The following is a 26,509-nucleotide window of genomic DNA, read 5'->3' as shown; positions in this document are numbered from 1 at the left end:
AAACATGCTCAGAACAATTACATTAGCCTACAGATGGGCAAAATCATCTAACACAAAGCCTATTTTATAATAAAGTGTTGAATATCTCATGTAATTTATTGACTACTGTACTGAAAGTGAAAAACAGACTGGTTGTAAGTGTATCAGTTGTTTACCTTTGTGATCACATGCCTGACTGGGAGCTGCAGCTTGCCCAGCATCACGGGAGAATATCATACTATATTCTGCTAGCCCAGGAAAAGATTACAATTCAAAATTTGAAGTATGGTTTCTACTGAATTTGTACCACTTTTGCACCATCAGTAAAGTTGAAAAAAATCATTAAGTTGAACCACTGTAAGTTGAGGACTGTCTGTACTTTTAGAGAAGAGACGGTAATAGTATCTGAATATTTTTTTACTTTCCAATGAACCGTCAACTATGAATAATGGTAACGCCTGAGCCCAATACTGTGCATGCCAAATTCTTAAAAATATGGTCCCTGTCAATAATGTCAATGACTAGCATTTAATAATTCTAATGATCAAAGAAATATTCTGAAAATTTTATGGTATTTCAAAAGATCTACACATTATGGAATGTGACAATGTCTAAGCCATCATAGATCAGCTTAACAACTGCAGAAATAAATACAATATTGTTGTACGACATCAATCACAATGGAAATGTAAAAATAGCTGAATTAACAGTTAAAGTCAAATCCAAAGCAGTCTAAATGCTACAAACCCGAATCTTCTGAATTTTCAGTCTATTGATTAAAAAGCGCAAGATACCAGTAATGCAGCAAAATGCTCATTTTAATATTTGTTACTGAGATTAACCATAATTTTTATGTGATTTGGTGATTGGGCATCTGGGATCTGAAAACAAGGCATATAATTATATTTACATATAATTGCTTTTGTCATTTTAATTAGATTTTCACTTAAATTTTTTTTTTTTTTTTTTGCGGTACGTGGGCCCTTCACTGTTGTGGCCTCTCCCGTTGCGGAGCACAGGCTCCGGAAGCGCAGGCTCAGCGGCCATGGCTCACGGGCCTAGCTGCTTCGCGGCATGTGGGATCTTCCCGGAGCGGGGCACGAACCCGCATCCCCTGCATCGGCAGGCGGACTCTCAACCACTGCACCACCAGGAAAGCCCAGATTTTCACTTAAATTTATCTGAAATTGATGAAATTTATTTGTCAAGAACCATTCATAAATTTCAGTAAAGAAAGCACTCTAGAACTTTTTCCATCAGTGAATACCTGTGGGCATACATGAATATTTAAATGTAAATCTTCAGCTTGATTTCCCCCATGGTGTGTTAAGAACTGTATAGAAACAGTTTCACAAAGTGGAAGATATTGGATATGTCCTAATTAAAATCATTGACCAAAAAATATCAAATAAAGGCCATAAGTCTGATGATGAGGCTAGCTCATGGTTTACATGGTATGCCACCATGCATATATATAGATAACCAAGAATAGATAATTCACTGAATGCATCCAGTAATTTTATTTTTTTTACATCTTTATTGAAGTATAATTGCTTTACAATATTGTGTTAGTTTCTGCTGTATAACAAAGTGAATTAGCTATATGTATACATATATCCCCCATATCCCCTCCCTCTTGTGCCTCCCTCCCACCCTCCCTATCCCACCCCTCTAGGTGGTCACAAAGCACCGAGCTGATCTCCCTGTGCTACGCAGCTGCTTCCCACTATCTATTTCACGTTTGGTAGTGTATATATGTCAATGCTACTCTCTCATTTCGTCCCAGCTTACCGTTCCCCATCCCCATGTCTTCAAGTCCATTCTCTACTTCTGCGTCTTTATTCCTGTCCTGCCCCTAGGTTTATCAGAAGCATATTTTTTTTACATTCCATATATGTGTGTTAGCATACGGTATTTGTTTTTCTCTTTCTGACTGCTTCCAATAACTTTAAATAGAAATACATTTTAAGTCCATTCTTTATTCAGGTCTGTTCTCCAGTTAAACTCATACATTAATTATAAAAAACAGACTACTTTTGTGTAAGAGAAGAATATTTTGGCCCTGAATACATTTTATTCAGGCAAAATGCTTAAAAGCAAACACATGGCCAACTCATAACAGTCTGTGGGTTTGCTTGCAAGGGTATTAATCATCGACCTGCCACAAATGTATATATTTAATGATAAATTTAATATACTGCATAAATTTCCATTTTGGTCAATACAGAGTCATTATACACAGTGAATCCATATTGTTAGATTAGTAAACACCATAAGATGTGTTATTGCATGCTAGGCTGAGAAGAAAAATATCAATTCTCTTTTAACTGTACAACTGTTTAACTGCTTATTTCAGGGTAAGTATGCACTGCTTTGGGGCAAAGGTCAGTATGATATTTACATAGTTAATAAAGACCAAACACAAAAGAATGATTTCTGAGCATAAAAATGGAAAACTTTATGCCATAAATTGCTAAAGGAGGTATCTCAGCTTTGCTGTGTACAAGCTGTATATCTTGGGCCAGTTATTTAACTTCTATGTGATTATTTCCTTATCTTTTAAAAGAGTAGCAAAACTTATCATAAAAGGTTGTTGGAAGAGACAGTGAAAAATGCATGTAATACTCTTAGAATGATTCTGAGCTTACAGTAAATGTTCAATGAATGTGAGCTGTTATCAGTGCACAACACTCCTAGTTTATTGCACAAAAGTATTCTTTCAACTCATTGCTTAAAGGGTAGAAATGTATGTATTCATCAATAAAATAGTTAACTATATCTTTTCAAAAGTAAATTCTAACTGAAAGTCTCTTTAAAAAACTGTTTGACTTGGTTCCCAGTATGCAGAGAAGAAATGAAAGTTGCATGGAAAATTTTGTAGCTCAGAGGTTCAACTAATTCATCTTTAGGTTAGGAGAGTCTGGAAATAACCAATTATTGTTATGCCAAGGTCACCATTTATTTTTTCTCTGCAAAGAAAACTTTAAAGAGAAAAGATATAATCTTGTTTGGCAAGTACTGAACGGGAAGAGTTGAAACCAGCGGTTTTTTAAAATTGAAGTATAGTTGACTTGCAATATTATATTAGTTTGAAATCGGTATTCTTAGTAAGCTTAATTTGTTCAATGGCATGGCTCATACTGGCTTACCTGATGATGATTATACTCAATCAAATGACTCATAATTCATCTGATCACCAAAATTCTAATTAATAGACAAAGTGGGCTTAGTAATGGCTTAGGCACTATTACATAAATCACCAGGGAATTAGGCTTTATGTTTTTCTACTCCAATAAAAGAGCTCTAGTATACCAACCTGATCATCAAATTAAAGTAATATTTCACATGCTGAGAGAACTCTAATTTATTACCAGAAAATTATTTATGTGTGAATATAATTCTTAGCTTAATTTGAAAGATTTAAAACCACCGTATGATTGCTATCCTTTTTATCAGTTTTTACGGTGACATCTTACCTATTAAAATGCACTTTATAAAATAAAAGACCTTTTGAAAGGAAATGGAGTGCAAAAAGGCTCTTCTATATATCAAAAATTGACACAAATATAGAAAATATACTATAAAGCAAGCATAACACAAGCATCTTTACTTTTGACCTCTCTAAGTCATTTGAAAGAAAATATCTCTTCATGCCCTGTACATCAGCAGTACCACTACCCTTCAAAAATTACTTGGTTTAGAAAATAGCCTGAACTATATCATATATACGTATATGTTTTATTGAAGTAGAAGTTAATTTTTGGTCTTAAATATGTAACTTTACTTGAAATAGCTAAATGATTCCAAAGAACTATTGTGACTGTATAATCTCCCTTCCATTTTGAATTTTAGATCCTCCCAAGCAGAAGCGTTATAAGAGCATCTTTATGAAATATTATAGGCAAAGAAAAATCATTCCTGGTACTCATTTTTGTGATTATATTACTGTTTCAATGGTTATGAGATATGCACTTTGCACCTACACAGTAGAATGACACTGGATTAGAGTATTTGCAAGAAGGAAGTGTATGGAGTGGAATTTACTTATTGGGGCACATGCTATAAAACTTACTTTTACTCCTATCTATGCCTTTTCGGGTTCTGCACCCACCTATCTTAAATTTAAATCTAGCTATAAATACACATCTTTTAAATAATTATAGAACTTTGGTCCTTCAGGGGATGGATTCCCTCACAGAATTTCTGAGAGCTAAATAAAAATTTAAAAAAATTTTTTAAAATGTGTGGGTGAGGTGTAAAAGTAAATCAGAGTACCTGTCATTTTGAATTAGATGATTAGTAATTAACTTCAGGTATTCTCAAAACGTGTTCACAAAGTACCTTCAAACCTATTGTGTAAGGCTCTTGCTAAGAGAATTTATTTTACTCTAAAAGGAGCATAGATCAGGCATCTATTTTAGGAGGATAAACCCATTATCAGTCTCATTCTGGAAACATAAGGCAATATCTTGTACAAAGGAAAAAGTACTGAGAAGGAAAAAAATCATAGGACTTGTCATTGAGAGTCTACTATGTTGATATTAAAACCCTTTCATTATTTACTATGTTTAGTAAATCTAATGTATGTTTGTATTGTGGATATATGCATATATTGCTCTTCAGTATCAGTGAAGCAGAAGTTTTAGTATGTCCTCTCTCTTCCAAGACATGGGCAGATATAGGTGATATGTTTTACTAGAGGAAAGTAAATTTTTCCATACATAAGAAGAAAGTATGTAAATGAATTTAGCTAAAATTATTGGAATGCAAACATTTAAAAAGTTTGTGTATTTCTAGAAATGTTTAAACACCCCATAATATGTCATTGCCTATCAGTAAAGGTCATGTGTCTGGCTCATAATCAGGACACACAGTTTAACTCCTTCCATAGCTGCCTCGGGTCTGTGATACACATTTGGAAGAGAGCCTGTGTGCAATCTGTGGTCACAACACTGAGAAAAGCTAATTGGGTCCAATTTGGTTACTTGGCTTCCTAGAAATTAATGCTGCATGTGACTTCAATGCCATCTAGTTCCACAGCTCCTGTTTCACCTTCAGTTGCCTCAACATATAATAAATAACATAAATATTCTCATAAGGTTTCCAAAGTCCAAATTAGTCCTATTTTCATTTAGTTTAGACTCCTCAAAATACAAGTCAGTATATATTTTATAGTATCAATATATCTTTTATAGGACACTGGAAGGAAAGAGTAAGCTTTGAGTGTTGGATTGAGGAATAAAAAAATAAGTTAGCTTCCTAACATAGATGCCTGATCTTTGCTCCTTTTAGATTAATTCAATAATTCAATTGTTTATGCCAGCTTACAAATAGGTTCAGTAACTAATACTAAAAAAAAAAAATGAGACACAACTAAAGAAATCCTCTTCTCCAAAATTTACTTGTCTTATTCTCAAGGTCTCAGGAAAACAAAGACAGAAACCAAGTATCCTTTCACAGAGAGCAGAATTAAAGTCATGTGTAAATAATTGGGGTTTTTTTGCTGCAAAAAGCTTTATTGTTTCCATTTGGTCCAAGGCTTGGGAGAGGGCCCCAGGGCAGTTAAAAAGCTGCCTAGTGGCTGCAGAGACGGGCTTCAGGCAGAAGCCCTGACACCAGGGGGGCTCCTCAAAGGCCTCTGGGCTCTGGAGGCTCCTAGTTATGCTTGAGGGTGAGCCTTTCAAAGAGATACTGGCCGAGCCCAGCCTGGGACCAGCCAGCCTGTGGAGGTTAGTCGGGTGGTCGCCATCTGCTTGATGAGTTTCAACTGCTCCTGCAGGAAGCGGCTCTCCAGGAAGTCACAGGGGTGCGTGTCTGCGGGCAGAACTCAGGGCTTGCGGGCCCGCAAGGGCCTGGCTCAGGCTCTTCTCCATGAGAATGGCGGCTTCCATAGCGTCCTGGGTTTTACCCCACTCATCTTGGGACGGCTTCTGCACGTCCTGAAAGAAGGTAGTGTCGTGGCACTGGTTTTGCATCTTCAAGAGACTGTCAGTATCCTCATGCCTCTCCTTGGACAATTCGCAGAAAAAGTGGCCCATGCGGTCCCGAGCCACATCCTCGCGGTGGAAATAGAAGCCCGGAGAGAAGTAGGTGTAGGAGGACCCAGATGCAGGTTGACCAGGAGGTTGGCGGCGGCCTCCACCTCAGCGGAATAATTCTGAGGAATCTGGGAGCTCGTGGCTCATCAGTAATAAGGAGTTAAGCTCAAAAAATGGTGTTGGCTGATCCCAAAAGCTGAGGATGGCTGAGTGGCTGTTTCCAAAAGCTGCGACTGGAAACAAGGGTTGGAGGATGGTTGAGGCTGGAGCAAGGGGCGTCCCTGGGTCTGTTCTGTCCAAACACCATTGAAGCAAAAGACAGATCCGGGGGATGGCTGAATGCACTGCTGTAAGCAATACTTTATTGTTGTTCTCTAGGGATCTTTTATTGTTAAAAAGCAACAGATTCTATAAATGATAGTATTATTTTCAGATTAGCTCATAATCTACTATTTAGAATTGTTGCTTACAACTACAAATCAAAAACATACAATAGATTCACAAAACCAAAAAGAACATAAGTGTAATAGAATTGTTGCTTACAGGTTTGAATATATTAAGTTCCCCACAATGTGACACTGTTTTCCTCTATTTAGTAGAGCCCAGAGTTCGCTTAAAACTCAAGAAACAAATGATTAATAGTTCAATGATACCATGAATTATAAAAATGTAAAACTATTAAATTATTTTCATAATTATATAGTGATAACAAGTAATGATTGAAGTAACTAGCAAAGGTTTTGCTGTAACCTATTTTAATAATAGATATCATTGAATACTATAGAATGTTTGAAATCATTGCTCAAGATCAAATTAACAGTGCCCCATCATCTCACTTGTCTGTTCTGATATAATGTGACAGTCACATTGCTAAGAAATCTTGCATGATGCAAAAAAAATGTTTTCAAGGGAAAAAAACCCTGGAGTTTCTAGTGAACAACATTATTGTTTCTGAAGGAATTTAGAGTATTTCCTAAACCCCATACTTTTCTTTTGTTTTTTACTTAGTCATCCTCAATTTATGTCCATTCTGAATTAATGAAGTGTGACTAAAAAAAGGGTTCAATGATTCTGATAATCCATAGACTATATAGAATACTATAAATCCGCGCAGAAAATGAACATATAATGCAAGGATGTTGTAAGGGAGCTCTATTATTTACATTACTGCTTCAGTTACTAAGTAACATTTTAAGTAAAAAACAAACAAAAAACAACAACCAAAAAACCAGAATACAGTAAAAGATTATTCAGGAAAAGTGTAGGGAAGTAATTTAGTTACTGTGCATTTTCTGAAATATAAACTGTACTTTAAAAATAAAGCTCTATGACAAATAATTTACCCAATGCATTTGGTATCCAATAGTATCCAGTATTGCTATTCATTGAACTTAAGGCATTATCAAACTCCTTCAGAACATTTTAAAATTTGGCTGTACAATGGATTATACTTAAAAAATAATAATAGTTATGTGTATGTGTTAGGAAAAAATAAAGCTCTAATGTAAATGACCTTAAAAATCACATCTACTAGAAGGAAAAAGAAACACAGTGTGTTCAATATTGATGTAAATAACCAAACACAAATCTCATATCTTGAATTGCCTCATGTTATTACAAAACCTAAAATGTAATTTTTGCTCAGAATTCAAGTTTTCGACTCATCCTACATAATATGGCACCTTGGTAACACTAATATGGTAAAACTAGATAATTGTAAAGAGAAATAAGATGATTGTTAGAAAGGTTGTTCTCTGAATAAACTTTAGAAAAACTATTTCTTAGATACTCAGTTTGCTTTTCATTTCAATTTCTCTAGAAAATTATGTTAGTGACTATTACATTTTATTATTTTTAGCAACATTCCTCACAACTATCTTTGAAGGTTGGTTAGCATGACTTACTCCATTTCTGCAGAGAGAGCTGAAGCAAAGAGAGCAAGCTCAGAACAGAATTGAACTCAATACTCACAACTGTAGCTTGTGTTTTCAATCTGCTGCTTAGCCTCTAGGTCATTAGATCTTATATCTAATGTTTCCCCTGCCTTAGTACATTTAATTGATAACTGAACATGTTGCTTTGCCTACTATCACTATGAATCTTTTGTCAGCAGCATGAAATAGGCAAACATATCTCCTTATAAACAGGTTTTAGTCCAAGAAATAATTAGGTTGTAAATGATAGGGATGGAAAAATGACAACTGTTACATCAGATAGATAAAGAATACATTTTAAGTAGAAAAATCTCTCTTAAGGAAAGGAGAAAATAATGTGTCATGGATACTAAAAAAAGAAAGGGACCTTTAGTTTCTTACAGGGTATGTGTGCCAAGAAGAAAGGCATATCAAAAACTAAGCAAATATTTAAATTATATCTCAATAAGTCTGTTTAAAAATGAAACCACATATTTACATGAAAATCAGCAAGAGGAAACAGAACACTTTTCAGCACTGTGGAAAACTTCACCTTAAGCTACAAATCAGCTTGAAGTACTTGGGTAAATTGAGATGACTTTCACAGCCAGTGGCAGCCATACAGGTGTATGTCAGAGGGGAAGAGATATATCTGTCTAGTCTCCACCGATCTCATGATTTGCCTAATTTCTGGGATGTCTATCTGATGCATAGGTTTGGTCTTTTGACATAAACTTCCTATATGCCTGGACCTTAACTGCTGTCAGTATTCATAATGTGCCTAATCAGAGATTTTCCTGGTTGGTTACTAATTAGGACCTTAGTAAATTGCCTGCCTTGTCCCCTCCTGATCTCATGTGATTCTTCTTCCTAGAGAGTCCTACCTGCTGAGACAAAGATTCAACCTATCCTTCTGGCTCAACTGATAAAAATACATTCAAGGTAAGTTGACTTATTGTCTTCCTGTTTATCTTCTGAAGAAAGGCCAACCTAGTAAATAAATAATTAAAAGCAAACACAGGTTTGTTAGAAACACTTTTCCCTCACTTGGTGGTGGTTAAATTTGTAAGATAGCCTTGCTGTTTCAGAGATCTTAGCATCATATAAAACCAATTCACCAAAAGCACAAGCAAAACAAAAACTACAAGGAGATGGAAATGATTTTTTTTAAATGTGTGTTTAGTTTTTGTTGACTCGTCTGAGAGATTTGGATGAAAATTGCAAGCATAGATTTCAGTTGTTTTTGATCCTCTTGTCATATTTTCACTCAAAGCTTCACATGGAATGCAACTACGTATCTGCTATGGTCTGAATGTGTTGTGTGAAAATTCATAGTACTTTTTCATGTGAGTAGCCCCTCTTATACTTCGGACATTTACATTAGGCATCATGATGTTCCTGTTACTTATGCAAGTACTTTACAATAAAAGGCAATACTATTGTACACATTTTATTTTAGGTTGATTTTTCTCCCTAAATCCATGTGATTCCTCACTTATTCCCAAAACAAAATATAGTGTCTGATTTGTTGACAATTTTTGTTGGCAATTTCAAAAAGAATAAGAGGTGATATCCTACTGGCAAGATTTTCACCTAGTCTATTATTTAATAGACTAGGTGAGTTACTACTACTCACAGTTGGTCCACTCAATGACCAGCAAGCTACCGTGCAGGACACCCTATGCCAAAAAGCTAGCAAGACAGGAACACAACCCCACCCATTAGCAGAGAGGCTGCCTAAAATCATAATAAGGTCAGAGACACCCCAAAACACACCCCCAGACGTGGACCTGCCCACCAGAGAGACAAGATCCAGTCTCATCCACCAGAACACAGGCACTAGTCCCCTCCACCAGGAAACCTACACAACCCACGGAAACAACCTTAGCCTTGGGGGCAGACACCAAAAACAACGGGAACACGAACCTGCAGCCTCCAAAAAGGAGACCCCAAACACAATAAGTTAAGCAAAATGAGAAGACAAAGAAGCACACAGCAGATGAAGGAGCAAGGTAAACACCCACCAGACCAAACAAATGAAGAGGAAGTAGGCAGTTTACCTGAAAAACAGAGTAATGATGGTAAAGATGATCCAAATTCTTGGAAATAGAATGGAGAAAATACAAGAAATGTTTAACAAGGACCTAGAAGAACTAAAGACCAAACAAACAATGATGAACAGCAAAATAAATGAAATTAAAAATTCTCTAGAAGGAATCAATAGCAGAATAAATGAGGCAGAAGAACGGATAAGTGACCTGGAATATAAAGTAGTGGAAATAACTACTGCCAAGCAGAATAAAGGAAAAAAAATGAAACGAATTGAGGACAGTCTTAGAGACCACTGGGACAACACGAAATGCACCAACATTCGAATTATAGGGGTCTCAGAAGAAGAAGAGAAAAAGAAAGCATCTGAGAAAATCTTTGAAGAGATTATAGTTGAAAAGTTCCCTAATATGGGAAAGGAAATAGTTAATCAAGTCCAGGAAGTGCAGAGTCCCATTCAGGATAAATCCAAGGAGAAACATGCCAAGACACATATTAATCAAACTATCAAAAATTAAATACAAGAAAAAATATTAAAAGCAGCAAGGGAAAAACAACAAATAACATAAAAGGGATTCCCCATAAGGTTAAGAGTTGATCTTTCAGCAGAAACTCTGCAAGCCAGAAGGGAGTGGCAGGACGTATTTAAAGTGATGAAAGGATGAAACCTACAACCAAGATTATGCAATCCAGCAAGGATCTCATTCAGATTCGATGGAGAAATTAAACCTTTACAGACAAGCAAAAGCTAAGAGAATTCAGCACCACCAAACCAGCTTTACAACAAATGCTAGAGGAACTTCTCTAGGCAGGAAACACAAGAGAAGGAAAAGACCTACAATAACAAACCCAAAACAATTAAGAAAATGATAATAGGAACATACATATTGATAATTACCTTAAATGTAAATGGATTAAATGCTCCAACCAAAAGACATAGACTGGTTGAATGGATACAAAAACAAGACCCATATGTATGCTGTCTACAAGAGACCCACTTCACACCTAGGGACACATACAGACTGAAAGTGAAGAGATGGAAAAAGACATTCCATGCAAATGGAAATCAGAAGAAAGCTGGAGTAGCAATTCTCACATCAGACAAAATAGACTTTAAAATAAAGACTATTACAAGAGACAAAGAAGGACACTACATAATGATCAAGGGATCAATCCAAGAAGAAGATATAACAATTGTAAATATTTATGCACCCAACATAGGAGCACCTCAATACATAAGGCAAATGCTAACAGCCATAAATGAGGAAATTGAAAGTAACACAATCATAGTAGGGGACTTTAACATCCCACTTTTACCAATGGACAGATCATCCAAATTGAAAATAAATAAGGAAACACAAGCTTTAAATGATACAGTAAACAAGATGGACTTAATTGATATTTATAGTACATGCCATCCAAAACAACAGAATACACTTTCATCTCAAGTGCTCATGGAACATTCTGCAAGATAGATCATATCATGGGTCACAAGTCAAGCCTTGGTAAATTTAAGAAAATTGAAATCGTATCAAGCATCTTTTCTGACCACAACGCTATGAGACTATATATCAATTACAGGAAAGAAAACTGTAAAAAATACAAGCACATGGAGACTAAACAATATGCTACTAAATAACCAAGAGATCACTGAAGAAATCAAAGAGGAAATCAAAAAATACCTAGAAACAAATGACAATGAAAACACGATGACCCAAAACCTAGGCGATGCAGCAAAAGCAGTTCTAAGAGGGAAGTTTATAGCAATACAATCCTACCTCAAGAAACAAACATCTCAAAGGAACAACCTAACCTTGCACCTAAAGCAATTAGAGAAAGAACAAAAAACCTCCAACATTAGCAGAAGGAAAGAAACCATAAATATCAGACCAGAAATTAATGAAAAAGAAATGAAGAAAAGAGTAGCAAAGAGCAATAAAACTAAAAACTGGTTCTTTGAGAAGATAAACAAAATTGATAAACCATTACATTAGCCAGACTTATCAAGAAAAAAGGGGGAAAACTCAAATCAATAGAATTAGATATGAAAAATGAGAAGTAACAACTGACACTGCAGAAATACAAAGGATCATGAGAGATTACTACAAGCAACTATATGCCAATAAAATGGACAACCTGGAAGAAATGGACAAATTCTTAGAAAAGCACAACCTTCCAAGACTGAACCAGGAAGAAATAGAAAATATAAACAGACCAATCACAAGCACTGAATTTGAGACTCTGATTAAAAATCTTCCAGCAAACAAAAGCCCAGGACCAGATGACTTCACAGGCGAATTCTGTCAAACATTTAGAGAAGAGCTAGCACCTATCCTTCTCAAACTCTTCCAAAATATAGCAGAGGGAAGAACACTCCAAGCTCATTCTACGAGGCCACCATCACCCTGATACCAAAACCAGACAAAGATGTCAGAAGGAAAGAAAACTACATGCCAATATCACTGATGAATATAGATGCAAAAATCCTCAACAAAATACTAGCAAATTGAATCCAACAGCACATTAAAAGGATCGTACACTGGCCTTTCTCACCTTCTGAGATGGCCCACACTCTGTCTGTGGAGTGTGTTTCTCTCTAAATAAATCTACTTCTTATCTATCACTTTGTCTCTCACTGAATTCTTTCTGTGATGTGACATCAAGAACCTGAGCTTCATTAAGTTCTGAAACCAGGTGTGTGATCTCAGTTGGAAGACTGTGGGTTTTGGCCAGGTCTAAGTCCCAGCCTCATGGGTTCAAGTCACAATCCAGGTTTTGGCCAGGTTCAAGTCCTGGCCACGTGGGTTCAAGTCCCAATCTGAGTTTTGGCTGTGTTTGAGTCCCAGTCCGAGGTGCATGGTTTCAACTGGGTTATCTCCACCTTGTCCTTTTTTTTTCTTTTTCTGGGGGGCCAAGCTGCACGGCATGTGAGATCTTAGTTACCCCAATCAGGGATGGAACCCATGCCTGCTGTGGTGGAAGCGAGAAGTCTTTAACCACTGGACCACCAGGGAAGTCCCTCCACCTTTGTCCTTGACAAGACTATCTCACAATTCTTTAGAGGTAGAAGTTGCAGAAAACTGATAGTAATGCAAACAATTTCTGTCCATAGAAATACAAATTGTATCTAGTAAAATGCAAGCAATTGTAAACCTATGAATATTGCCCAGTTTTGCATACATTTGCAAATTTATTTCAGCATCCCTATCTGACTGTGAAGGTGGTATGTTGAGTTCTTGTCTGAACTAGTTGTAATATCTTACTGGGTCCATGAAAAAAAAAAAAAGGATCATACACCATAATCAAGTGGAGTTTATCCCAGGCATGCAAGGATTCTTCAATATACACCAATAAATCAATGTGATACACCATATTAACAAATTGAAGGAGAAAAACCATATGATCATCTCAATAGATGCAGAAAAAGCTTTCAGCAAATTCAACACCCATTTATGATAACAACCCTCCAGAAAGTAGGCATAGAGGGCACTTACCACAACATAATAAAGGCCATATATGACAAACCCACAGCCAACATCGTTCTCAATGGTGAGAAACTGAAACCATTTCCACTAAGATCAGGAACAAGACAAGGTTGTCCACACTCACCACTATTATTCAACATAGTTTTGGACGTTTTAGGCACAGCAATCAGAGAAGAAAAAGAAATTAAAGGAATCCAAATTGGAAAAGAAAAAGTAAACCTGTCACTGTTTGCAGGTGACATGATAGTATACATAGAGAATCCTAAAGATGCTACCAGAAAACTACTAGAGCTAATCAATGAATTTGGTAAAGTAGCAGGATACAAAATGAATGCACAGAAATCTCTTGCATTCCTCTACACTAACGATGAAAAATCTGAAAGAGAAATTCTGGAAACACTTCCATTTACCATTGCAACAAAAAGAATAAAATACCTAGGAATCAACCTACCCAAGGAGACAAAAGACCTGTATGCAGAAAACTGTAAGACACTGATGAAAGAAATTAAAGATGATACAAACAGATGGATAGATATACCATGTTCCTGGATTGGAAGAATCAACATTGTGAAAATGACTCTACTACCCAAAGCAATCTACAGATTTAATGCAATCCCTATCAAACTACCACTGGCATTTTTCACAGAACTAGAAAAATAAATTTCACTGCTTTTATGGAAACATAAAAGGCCCCGAATAGCCAAAACAATCTTGAGAAAGGAAAGTGGAGCTGGAGGAATCAGGCTCCCTGACTTCAGACTATGCTACAAACCTACAGTAATCAAGACAGTATGATACTGGCACAAAAACAGAAATATAGATCAATGGAACAGGATAGAAAGCCCAGAGACAAACTCATGCACATATGGTCACCTTATTTTTGATAAAGGAGGCAAGAATATACAATGGAGAAAAGACAGCCTCTTTAATAAGTGGTGCTGGGAAAACTGGACAGCTACATGTAAAAGAATGAAATTAGAACACTCCCTAACACCATACACAAAAATAAACTCAAAATGGGTTAAAGCCCAAAATGTAAGGCCAGACACTGTAAAACTCTTAGAAGAAAACCTAGGCAGAACACTCTATGACATAAATCACAGCAAGATCCTTTTTGACTCACCTCCCAGAGAAATGGAAATAAAAACAAGGATAAACAAATTCGACCTAATGAAACTTAAAAGCTTTTGCACAGCAAAGGAAACCATAAACAAGATGAAAAGACAACCCTCAGAATGAGAGAAAATATTTGCAAATGAAGCAACTGACAAAGCATTAATCTCCACAATTTACAAGCAGCTTGTGCAGCTCAATATCAAAAAAACAAACAACCCAATCCAAAAATGGGCAGAAGACTTAAATAGACATTTCTCCAAAGAAGATACACAGATTGTCAACAAACACATGAAAGGATGCTCAACATCACTAATCATTAGAGAAATGCAAATCAAAACTACAATGAAGTATCACCTCACACCAGTCAGAATGGCCATCATCAAAAACTCTACAAACAATAAATGCTGGAGCAGGTGTGGAGAAAAGGGAACTGTCTTGCACTGTTGGTGGGAATGTAATTTGATACAGCCACTACCGAGGACAGCAGGGAGGTTCCTTAAAAACCTAAAAATAGAACTACCATATGACACAGCAATCCCACTACTGGGCATATACTCTGAGAAAACCATAATTCAATAAAAGTCATGTACTACAGTGTTCATTGCAGCTCTATTTACAATAGCCAGGACATGGAAGCAACCTAAGTGTCTATCGACAGATGAATGGATAAAGAAGATGTGGCACGTATATACAATGGAATATTACTCAGCCATAAAAAGGAACGAAATTGAGTTATTTGTAGTGAGGTGAATGGACCTAGAGAGTCTGTCATACAGAGTGAAGTAAGTCAGAAAGAGAAAAAACAAATGCCGTATGGTAACACATATATATGGAATCTAAAAAAAATGGCTCTGAAGAACCTAGGAGCAGGACAGGAATAAAATGCAGATGTAGAGAATGGACTTGAGGACACGGGGAGGGGGAAGGGTAAGCTGGGACAAAGTGAGAGAGTGGCGTGGACTTATATATACTACCAAATGTAAAGTAGATAGCTAGTGGGAAGCAGCCGCATAGCACAGGGAGATCAGCTCTCTACTTTGTGATCACCTAGAGGGGTGGGATAGGGAGTGTGGGATGGAGACACAAGAGGGAGGAGATATGGGGATATATGTATATGTATAACTGATTCACTGTGTTATAAAACAGAAACTAATACACCATTGTAAAGCAATTATACTCCAATAAAGATGTTAAAAAAAGAAAGATGTAACTTCATAATATTCACACCTATGTAAACAAAATTAAGCAAAATATTCAATAATTCTATGTACTTGTCAACATTCTGTATTATGAGTGTGATAAATATGAAATTAAGAAGTACTAAGTGAGGTATTAAAATGCCTTGTTATTTCAAAAAGCCAATCTCTTCATCTCGTATTCCCAGATAATATTGAAAAATTCTGCCACTCTTTTATTTCAGCATTTATTTTAGCCCCAAAGAGGAAGATAATTGCTGATAAAGAAAAATCAATATAGAATGAAGCAACATATTGGCTGTACAATACATAAAAATTCATTACATATGTTTAAACACTTTGAAATGGCTAGTTTGCAGTAAGATTCTATCTGAAAGGGCTGACAAGCTGACTACTATAGCATTGTAGATTAACTGGCAATTTGAACGTTAAAAAAGAATGAGACCTAGGGAAAGTAAGACTTGATCGATGTGTGTGTTTGCTTGGGAGATTTAAGTAAAAGTTAAGAAAACCCACAGTTGGGCATTACAATAGTGGTCCCTAAACAGCTTAGGGATTTGAGAGTACTGGAAGCCAAAAGGACGGCAGAATATGGATAGATATGTGAGATATAGTTTTTTATAGATAGATTCCTTGGTAAGTGTTGAATACTGATTGATTTGAGAAGAATGAAAAAATTAAGTATATCTTATCTGCTGCTGTTACTGAGTCTCATGCTAGGTATCCTAGGAGATTATAGATGCTATGAAGTCATAATCATAAACCTACTAGGTTTAAATGTACAAAACCTATTCTTTGAATCTCTAGTCTTGGCATTGGGTAATTAAGATATGCACAGAAAAACTCTGTATACTGAATACATTATTTTCATATTATTTAAACCTCTTTGGTAAACAAAGGAAACATTAGATCATAAAAATAAAACAATGAAGTACACACATATTGCAGTCTAGTCTTAATATTAGTTGGAAAGTAAATAGGCACAGAAGACCAAGATATTATCCATGAAATAAGAAATTAGGCAATAAATATAATTGATAACTCAATTTCAAATAAAAACCTAACTCAAAATTTAAGAAACGAGTATATTCTACAAAATAAAAAATAGAAGACTTCCCCCAGCACTGATTTGTTCTTCTAAACAAATTATTTTATGCAAGTTTGGTTTTCAGCATTCCTAGCTGACGTTCTGGAGTAAAAATTATTTTTACTTTATAACACATATATACTCTCATTTCCCTTAAAATACGTGTTACTTTGTGGAATAGTTTGTTGAGTGGTATAAGGGAATATGGCAGCATTTTTTTCATGTTCTCTCATACTGTTCAAATTAACCAGCAAAATATTTGTTGTGTATTTACGTGCTGGCTTTATGAAAGAGTCAAATGAAATGAGTGACCTGATTCCTACCTACAAGGAACATGTAATTTAATTCTGTTGATAAACTACATATTAATAAAATAAAGTCCTAAACTATCTAGGGAAACAATCATAAGACAGGGTATGTATTAAAATAGTACTGATAAAGCAGTACAAACAAGAAGTATAGTAGGAGTTTGGAGACAGAAGGCAGAATAACAGGTGCCCTGTAAATGCCTGCTGAAAGGAACTAATTAATTCAGTCAGTAACATTTAATGAGAAACTACTGTATACTGATCTACATACTAGAAATTCAAAGATGAAGAAATCCAGGGCTTTGCCAGTAGTAACCAAGAGATTTTAAGCCGAGGTACCTTGGTTTTTAGCCTAGATGCATTAGATGTTCAGAACATGATTGACTGCTTCCCAAATCATCAATTAATTGACAAGGGTCAATAGTTTTAAAGAAGGCATCAAAAGAAAAGAACAAGCTTTTAGCTTATTCTTCAGGAGTTCTAAGCTATAGTTATCAATAATCAGTTTTTTTTCATGGAAATTATGAACTCTAAAAATATGAAAATGAAATAAAATAATTACCTCCCCTGAAGAATTTGATTAGGTGGATCATGATGTATAAAAACATATTCATGCCTGCTCTAGACAAACTGTATCCTAAGGGAAGTAGACATCACATTAAAACAGATTTCTTCTATTCATTAAAATTGGTTACTTGTTAATATCACTAAATACTTTCCATATTACATGTAGTTTATAAAAATGCATTTTCAGGCTGCATTGCTGAATTTGCATGAATTATTTATAAAGCAGAAAAGTTTTGCCCATATTCTTATTATCACAGCCTTTGTGCATGTAACCTGCTATTGATTGCCAGCAAATAAGGATTTAAACAATTAAAAATGAAGGGTAATTTAGGTAAATACCCTAAAACATCAATGGTCTTTAAAAACATAAAATATCACATGAATGAATTTTTTTTTTTTTTTTTTTTGCCGTATGTGGGCCTCTCACTGTTGTGGCCTCTCCCGTTACGGAGCACAGGCTCCGGACGCGCAGGCTCAGCGGCCATGGCTCACAGGCCCAGCCGCTCTGCGGCATGTGGGATCTTCCTGGACCAGGGTATGAACCCGTGTCTCCTGCATGGGCAGGCGGACTCTCAACCACTGCGCCACCAGGGAAGCCCTGAATGAATATTTTTTAGATGATTTTTTTTTCTGGTTCCATTCCACCCTTATTTTGAAATGAAAGAGCAATCAAGTTATGGGAAATGTATGAAAATATTTCTATTTTAAACTAATTTATTAAAAATAAGGAAGTGTGACATAGCAACTAATTGAATTATGCTGAAGATACATGCCTCTCAATTTCATTGAGCTGCAACTATTTATTTATAAGATTGTTTCATAATCACAACTTGAAAATTCATTTTTGGAGTTAAGACTATCTCACTGTAAACATTATTTATTTATTATTTTATTATTATGTAATATTCATTTCTTGAGATAACTTAGGCCTTTTCCCTACCAAGTTAAACATGATATAAGTATATTTAATTTTTTGTTTCTTTTTCCCAGATGCCCTTTTCTAGATCAAGATGTCTTTTGACCAAATTGAAATTAAATGAAATTATCAGTGTGTTAACTTTTCAAACTATATGACCTGATACAATTTGACTATATCTAAAAATGACTTCAGAAAAAATATTCATTTCCATGAGAAGGTTTTGTGTAAGGTCTATGATAATGGACGGCTATTTCAAACAGAATATTTTCATATTAGATAATTTTTGCTCAATTTCAAATCTATTCCAGAAAAAAAAATTACCTGATATTACCTGACACTTGACTCAACTTTAGCAAACCCTTTCTAAGCAATGCTTGAGATATATGTGTATATATATATATATATAATATATATATATATATATATAATATATATATATATATATTCTCTCTCTCTCTCTGTCTCTCTGTCTCTCTTCTTTTTTAGACTACAGGGAGTTAAAGGTAAAGCAAAAGAGAACTTGACTCAGTGGAAATAGGAATTTATTGCATTAAGAAGTTAATGGATATAGCCATTCCTTTGTAACCAACTGTGTTAATGATAGTTACAAAATAAATGAATAAATGGATCAATGGGTGATTAAATGAGAATTCTTTTTTCTTCATGTTGAAGCAATACCTTAGGAAAAACACTGTGTAAAAGCAGAGAGGACAGGAATAAATTCGGAGATTAAATTAAACTAATTATTTTTCTCTCCATCTTTAATTTCTCCAGTTAAACAATAAGCAGGGAGACAAAGCATCCAAGAGTAACAAAGTTAGCATATAAAACAATGATAGGTGATTCTGAGATAAAAAGTTCAGAAAAGATAATAGAGAAACTCAGAAAAGATCTGGGACAGTTCAAAAGTTTATACAGTAGCAGAAATCAATCAAATGGATGAAACAATGAGATAATTCATTTTCTTGTACAAAGTGAGCTAAATGAAGGTAAGTTGGCTGAAATTACCATGCAAACAAAAAGTAAATGCATATTTGAAATAATAATGAAAATATGAAGAAAGCCAGGATGGAAATAATCAAAATAAGTGTGCTATGATTCAGCAAGTTAGTTTTGTAACCTTAATTAGCAGGTTAATTCAAATGAGTAGAGTTTTACAGTTAAAACTTGAGAAGGGGGCTTCCCTGGTGGCGCAGTGGTTGAGAGTCCACCTGCCGATGCAGGGGACACGGGTTCATGCCCTGGTCCGGGAGGATCCCACATGCCGCAGAGCGGCTGGGCCCGTGAGCCATGGCCGCTGAGCCTGCGCGTCCGGAGCCTGTGCTCCGCAAAAAAAAACTTGGGAAGGTACAGTATCTTCCAAAAGAATCCAGTCAAACCAGTGAAAGGAATTTAAGAGGCAGAAAAGATTTCTACAATGTGTAGCCTCATCAGTCTCCTAAAATGGCAGATCTAGATATAGCTCCTCTAGCATTTTTAGTAAACCAATTCATTTACTAACATTTTTTGGCTTGGTACATGAGGTAGTTGTAAAATTATTTGTAAAAATATAGTAAAGGAACACTTAGTCTATGATATGTGCCGAAATTACATAAGAAGTTGAAGAACAATGAAAAAAGTAACTAATAACCATGAAATGAGCGTATACAGCAAAAGAATATTAACATAATTCATTAGCAATACACTAATATGGGTTGAGAACACATTGAAGGAGTGTAATTAAGAATAGATATTAAAGTAGCCATTATAACACATTAACACATTTTGGCTAACAGATTGGACAGGTGGTTTGCCAGACCATTTAACACATCTAAAGAAGTAGTGTAATGGCAAATTGCCCTCATAGCAATGTTCAGTTCTACAACCTAATGCACACAACTCAAAATGTGTGTCTTGTTTGGTACTTAAAAAGTCTAAGTACATTACCCTCTAAGAAAAATCCTTAGCATTGTCACCTATCAGTTTGCATTCAACCTCATAATTCGCAATTTCCAGGAATTGTACCCGTGACCATCTGATTCCTCATCATACCTTATTTACTTACTAGGTTCGTGAAAACTGCCTCTTTGTTTCTTAGTTTTTCTTTTCTTTTCTTTTCATCTCCACCGCTAGTCCCAGAAATGTGTTTTGTAGTTCCTTGTAGTACAAAACTCAAAGTAATCAAACAATAAATTCTTGCTACATCTCTCAGTTAGACATTAAATATTTAAATAATTTGCATTTCAACCTCTGTGGGAAGGACATGAATAGGCAGGAGACATGCAACACTGATACCACCTTCTCTAGGAGCACTGCTTTCATGTGCTCTCAAAGCATGCTGGGCTACTCCTGCTGTAGCACTTCCAACACAGTATTTTAATTGTATGCTAACTTGCCCACTTCTCCCAATAAAATCTGATCTCTTTGAGGAGAGGGATTGAGTCTTATTTATCGTTGCATCTGCAGCTCCTAGCACAATACCAGACATTAGATACAACTTAATTAAATGAATAAAAGAACAATATGGATAAATTTTCAGTTCAAGTTAAAAAAAAAGGAGCTCACCAATAAAAAGTATTCTACAATTACTTCAATTGAAGGGCCATTATCAATGGTTCTTTAACTTTTAATCCTTCAAAATATAGGATTATTAAACATCTAGGGATACAATCGTGTATGACAAAGCTTTTGATCTTAAAAATTTGTGTTTAGAAATGTCACGGATTACATACTTAGAAATGATAATATTAATCAGCATTACTAAGTAGGTGTCATGAGTTGTGTTATTAAAAGATATATATATTTGTGTATTATTTTTAATTTAGGGGGTTTTAGAATCCCATGTAGAATTAGTTGCAGTAACTAATTAGTTTTAATTAATAAGCAAAGAGCAAAATACTCCACATGCATTTTTCCACATAAATTTTAAAAAATTATATTCACATTTTCATCCATAATAAATTGGAGCAATAGATTTTCTCATTCAATCCACTGCCTTCAGATTGACAAGATATTATTAGTCAGATTTTATATTGAGAAAACCTGAAGTTCAGGAATATGAATTTACTGACTTCAGGTTACACAGCTAAAAAGTGTTGAAGGGGTGTGAGGCAGACAGGCCCTAAGTCTTCTGTGCTCTTAGGCAGAGTTGGGTAGAGAAGCAGTAGTAGAAATATTTTAAGAGTTTATAAAATAAAAAGCATTTGCATTTTATTTTAGTATGCACTGTGTATACTCAGGAGTCAGATTGATCTTCCTATATTGTGTTTCTTGATTAGATTGCTATATTTAATTGGGTTTTCTTTTCCAGACCAAGTGGTTATTAATTTATTCAACAAATATTTATATGGATGCTCATTCAAGCCCATGGACTGTGTTAGTAGTTGGTAAAGAATGGTGAGCAAAACCTGCATGATCTCTGTACACTTAATAAATATAAGAAGAAACAGGAGATAGAGAAGGAAAAAGAGGAAAAAGAAAATGGGTGTAGCTAAATTCTATCTGATAAATAGGAAAGTGGGTTAGGAGCAATATGCATGAAAGGGGTGAGAAAACTAGCTTAGAATCCAAGTGATTTTCATATCATTCATATGATAGGCATAAATCTCTTGGGTGGGGCAATCAGCTTGCTTTACTCCTAACACCGCTCCCTACCATGATGAAATCAACATTTCCTAATACTGGGTACTTCTCACAAAGGTGACCAAAGAGGAAATAAAGAGAAAAAAAATTAAACTCTTTGATCTTCCCAGGAAGGAAAACAGTTACAAGTTTTTATACTAGAAACAACTAATGTTGTTTTCATGATTTAAATTAATTTCTAATAACTTAGGCTACAAGTTTAACATGAAGAATAAAATGATTGACAGAGTAATTACTGAAATGTTTTGCATATGCTCTACTAGAATTGATATATGTGACATATTAAGGAAAAACAAAGCCAAGAGACAAAGAGGCTTCCAGGAACCTAGACTATTTCATATTATAAGAAGGTAAAAGGCAAATGGAATTTTAAAGAATGGATGATTATAAAAAGATTTCTTGATGATCTGATATTTGTTTTTGATTCATTAAGTGTCTTATAGTAATATTGATTAGTAATCTTTATATATTTGCTTAAATTTCTACAATAAATAATTTTGCTCACTTAATTTTTACTAATTCTGAGGCTCAAGTCACCTTTTCTCTCTAAAACCTTCCCAGATGGGAAATGATCTGGCTTTCCTCGACCTTTCAAGATACATTTATTCTTATCACACACTTTCTTATGTAGTGGTTATTTGTGCATCAGCCTTATATTTCTTCTCTCCCATATTAGATCATAAGCTCTGTTTGGCTCGTAGGTTTTTATCCTCCACATAACAGGTGCTCAAATAAGACTTGTTGGTTCTCTTATTCTTGCAACAAATACTTATTGAGGACCTGCTATATGCCAGGCATGAAGAAACACAATGTGTTGAACATATTCTGACATTTTCTTTAAAACTATTACACCATAATTTTGTTTGATAATATTATAGAAAATATCCCAATATTTCAAATGAGCATTTATTAAAATTCCTCTTTCCCTATAAGCCCATTTTCTATCTCTATTCTGTTTTATAGGTTCACTCAAATGTACTTTTGTTATTTTTCTTTTCTATAATATCTTTTTATTCATCTTTTGAACCAAGTCCAGGTCTCTTAATAAGAACTTCTAAATATATATTTTGCTATTAGATGTCTAAAAGTCCAGCTTTTGGTTCTTAATATAAGCAAGGAGATACCAAAATAAGAATAACAAAACAATTTTCTAATTATGAGGACTATAGTCATGATTGGAGCAAGTATATTTTATATTTGGAATTTTATGCAAAGATCACACAGCTGTCAAATCAAACTAATTCATTCTAATACTCTAGGCATTTTTTTTTCTGTTTCAACTTAAGGATATAAAATCAATTTATAATTATTGAAGTAATAGATTCTCATTGTAAAAATATTGGAAATTATAGAAAATTTTTAACAAGGTGGTTAAAGAAACATCCATTTAGCTGATCACAAGATGATATGTTCACCAATATTATCATGGGGTAAAATCATACTATGGAGATTTTAATTATCAACTGTAAATAGAGAGCATCTGTTGTGTCAGCAAAGAAATATCAATAAAAAATCATAATAATTATGTTCTTCCAAATGTGCTTTTTATAGTTCTATTAAAAGAATTCTTCCGTTACTGAAAGCTAACTTTGACTACCCATGTGAAATTTTAACAAATTTTTAATCTAAATAAAAGAGGAATAAAAAAATCCATTATAAAAATAGAAGTACGCAGATTCCAGTTATGAGTTTGGAATCTAGATTGTGGAATTGAAAGTTCGGAGGCAGGTTTAGTACAAAGCTTAAAATGTAGAGTTAATAAATCTACATGAAGCACAAAATTACTTTTTAAGAATTTGTGTTTTACCCTCTGGCTGTCTTTCAATCTCTATTATGTTCACACTGCACGCTCTGGGTATTGAATAAAAATATACACAGCCCATGCAATGAGCACATCCTAGAGCCAAGTCCAGCTGTGATATAAAGCTCAAAAGGTAGTATCATTTGGTCAAATTTTAAATGTTAAATAAATTTGAAATGATTTATTCTGAAAGTCGAAAATTTGGCCAAAAGACTATACTAAAATCTTAGCACTTGAAGAGACCATACTGAAGTAATCTCTTACCCTCTAGCCATATCCTTTACCCTTTCCCAAACCATACCAGACAGATGAATATCTATTCCAAGTGCATTTCAAAGATATTTGGGAACAACCTGGGATAACTCTTACCAGAATTTACAAACTGTAGTAAGAAATGTCTTTGTTTATTACATCCAAATTAAATTCCTTGTTCTGCAGACTAAACCAAAAGTGGTGTCATGGAAAAAAATATTGGACATGAGACTAAGAAAACATGAATTATACCTTATAACTATGTGACAAGTCAGTTAAATTCTCTGTGCCGCAGTTTCTATGCCTGTAAAACAGGGATAATAATAACAAATTTACATATTTATTATGTGAAAGGTTAAGGGACTTTACACATGCAAAAGTAGTCTGTAAACTATAAAAAACAAGCAATTATAATGGATTCTTTCTCTGGAGTAGTAATGCTCCAATTCATATCACCATTTTCTTCTCTTCATAGGTCTTATTTTCTAATCCTTTCATCATCTCTGTATCTCTTCTCTGAAATCTTTTCAATCTTTTCTCTTACATCATTATGCAATTCCACCACCCTGAACTAGACCTAAGATTTAATCAGTTAGTTGGCTGAGGTCTATTTTTATTACTTATCATTCTTACTTCAATAAACATGCAAACTGCTTGCTTGAGATATAGCTGTGAACAAGACAGATAAGGTCCTGTCTACAATGGAATTTACAATATAGGGACAGGGAGAGAGTCAATAAGGAAGTGAACAGATAAGATAATTTTATATAGTATTAGTGCTGTGAAAAATAAAACGGATAAACATGAGAGGTGAGGGTGAGTAGTTTAGCTGGGGTCATCAGGGTAGAAGTTTTGAGACAGTGATGTATGACCTCAGACTTGAAGAAAGAGGGGGATTAGTCAGTTGAGGATCTGGGAGAATAGTGTTCCAGAAAGAGCATCAAATGCAAATGGCTTAAGGTGGGTGTGAGCCACTGAGGCTGGGGAATAGTGAATGAGTTGTTTAAGAAAAAGCTAGAGAGAAAAGCCTGGGACCCTATCATTATGGTGTTTGAAGTCATGGTATGATGATAAGAAGGCATTGAATGGTTTTTTTTTTTCATTGAATGGTTTTAAAGATGGAATGATGAGTTACAACGAACTAAAAAACCTACCTTCAGAGTTACCCAGTGATTTCTGAATCCTCTCAATACATTCAACTGAGTATCAGATGGGTTTCTTTTACTTTGTAAATGATCTGCAAATTGGACTTTAGGATTTTCCTTTCATCTGTGTTTAGTAAGCATTAATTAGTTGTTTATGTGATACTTTGTAATAGAGTAATGACTGACATTAAATTTAGTCAACTTAGAGATCTATGCCATCCGTTTTGTCCTCATTCTCCAGATATGCCAAAAAAGACTGACAGATCAGTCTTGTGCTATTTCCATTTCATAGGAAGTCATGCAAAATGACAGAACCACTCTGTATGTGGATAAAACCATGTTTTATCCTACTTCTCACCTGTCATTCAATGACGAAATGATTGAATGATGTTATACGGATATTTTAAAAAACTAAAGAGGAAAGCCTAAAAGACTACCTTGTTTTTCTCAGGCTGATACAGCTACAGCTAAAAGCCCTGCTGACATCCTCTCTCTTCCCTGACCTGTGCCCCACCTATGAAAAAACAAAGCATTCTTTCAGAGAAAAATGCAATTTACAGTGCAATAAACACTGTGTTTCTCTATTCTAAAAGAAAGACTGCTGTATCATATTGTATTGGGAATAATCAAAATAAATTAATCATCAAGAAAAAAACCCACAAGAATAAAAATTACTATTTGCATTGTTCGCCGGTAGACAAAAATGACAAAATGTGCTCCCAACTGTTAATAGTTTCTGCATAATATTTAGATAGTATTGAAAGAAAACCTGAATTTGATAAGTGAAAATAGAATATCCTCCCAAATGCTTGAAAAGTATACTAGGCACTATGGATTTAGTACTATAATTGTCATGATCATATGTGGAAAACACTTACATGAAATAATTGGGGAAAAAATTGAGAATATAATGCCTGCATCTGAACTGATGTACTACTAGTCCCTTGGAGCCAAGGACTGTGGATATTTTAGGGGAACAAAACTTGCCACCCCAAAATGTCTCTTTGGCATGCAGATTATTTCAAGCTGAAAG

At 34.9% G+C, this 26,509-nt stretch overlaps 1 protein-coding gene and 1 pseudogene across 1 annotated transcript in view; both read right to left on the bottom strand.

Annotated features, from left to right (window-relative positions):
* Window positions 1-26,509, bottom strand: part of HTR2C (5-hydroxytryptamine receptor 2C) — a 244,974-nt gene that overhangs the window by 158,166 nt on the left and 60,299 nt on the right. The window lies entirely within an intron of this gene.
* The window catches only part of LOC116747167, a 28,792-nt pseudogene continuing 7,917 nt past the window's right edge, over window positions 5,635-26,509 (bottom strand).

Source organism: Phocoena sinus, chromosome X (assembly GCF_008692025.1).
Source record: "Phocoena sinus isolate mPhoSin1 chromosome X, mPhoSin1.pri, whole genome shotgun sequence".
Taxonomy (NCBI): Eukaryota; Metazoa; Chordata; class Mammalia; order Artiodactyla; family Phocoenidae; genus Phocoena; species Phocoena sinus.
The sequence above is the reverse complement of the archived record's forward strand: the minus strand, read 5'-3'. Positions and strand labels throughout refer to the sequence as shown.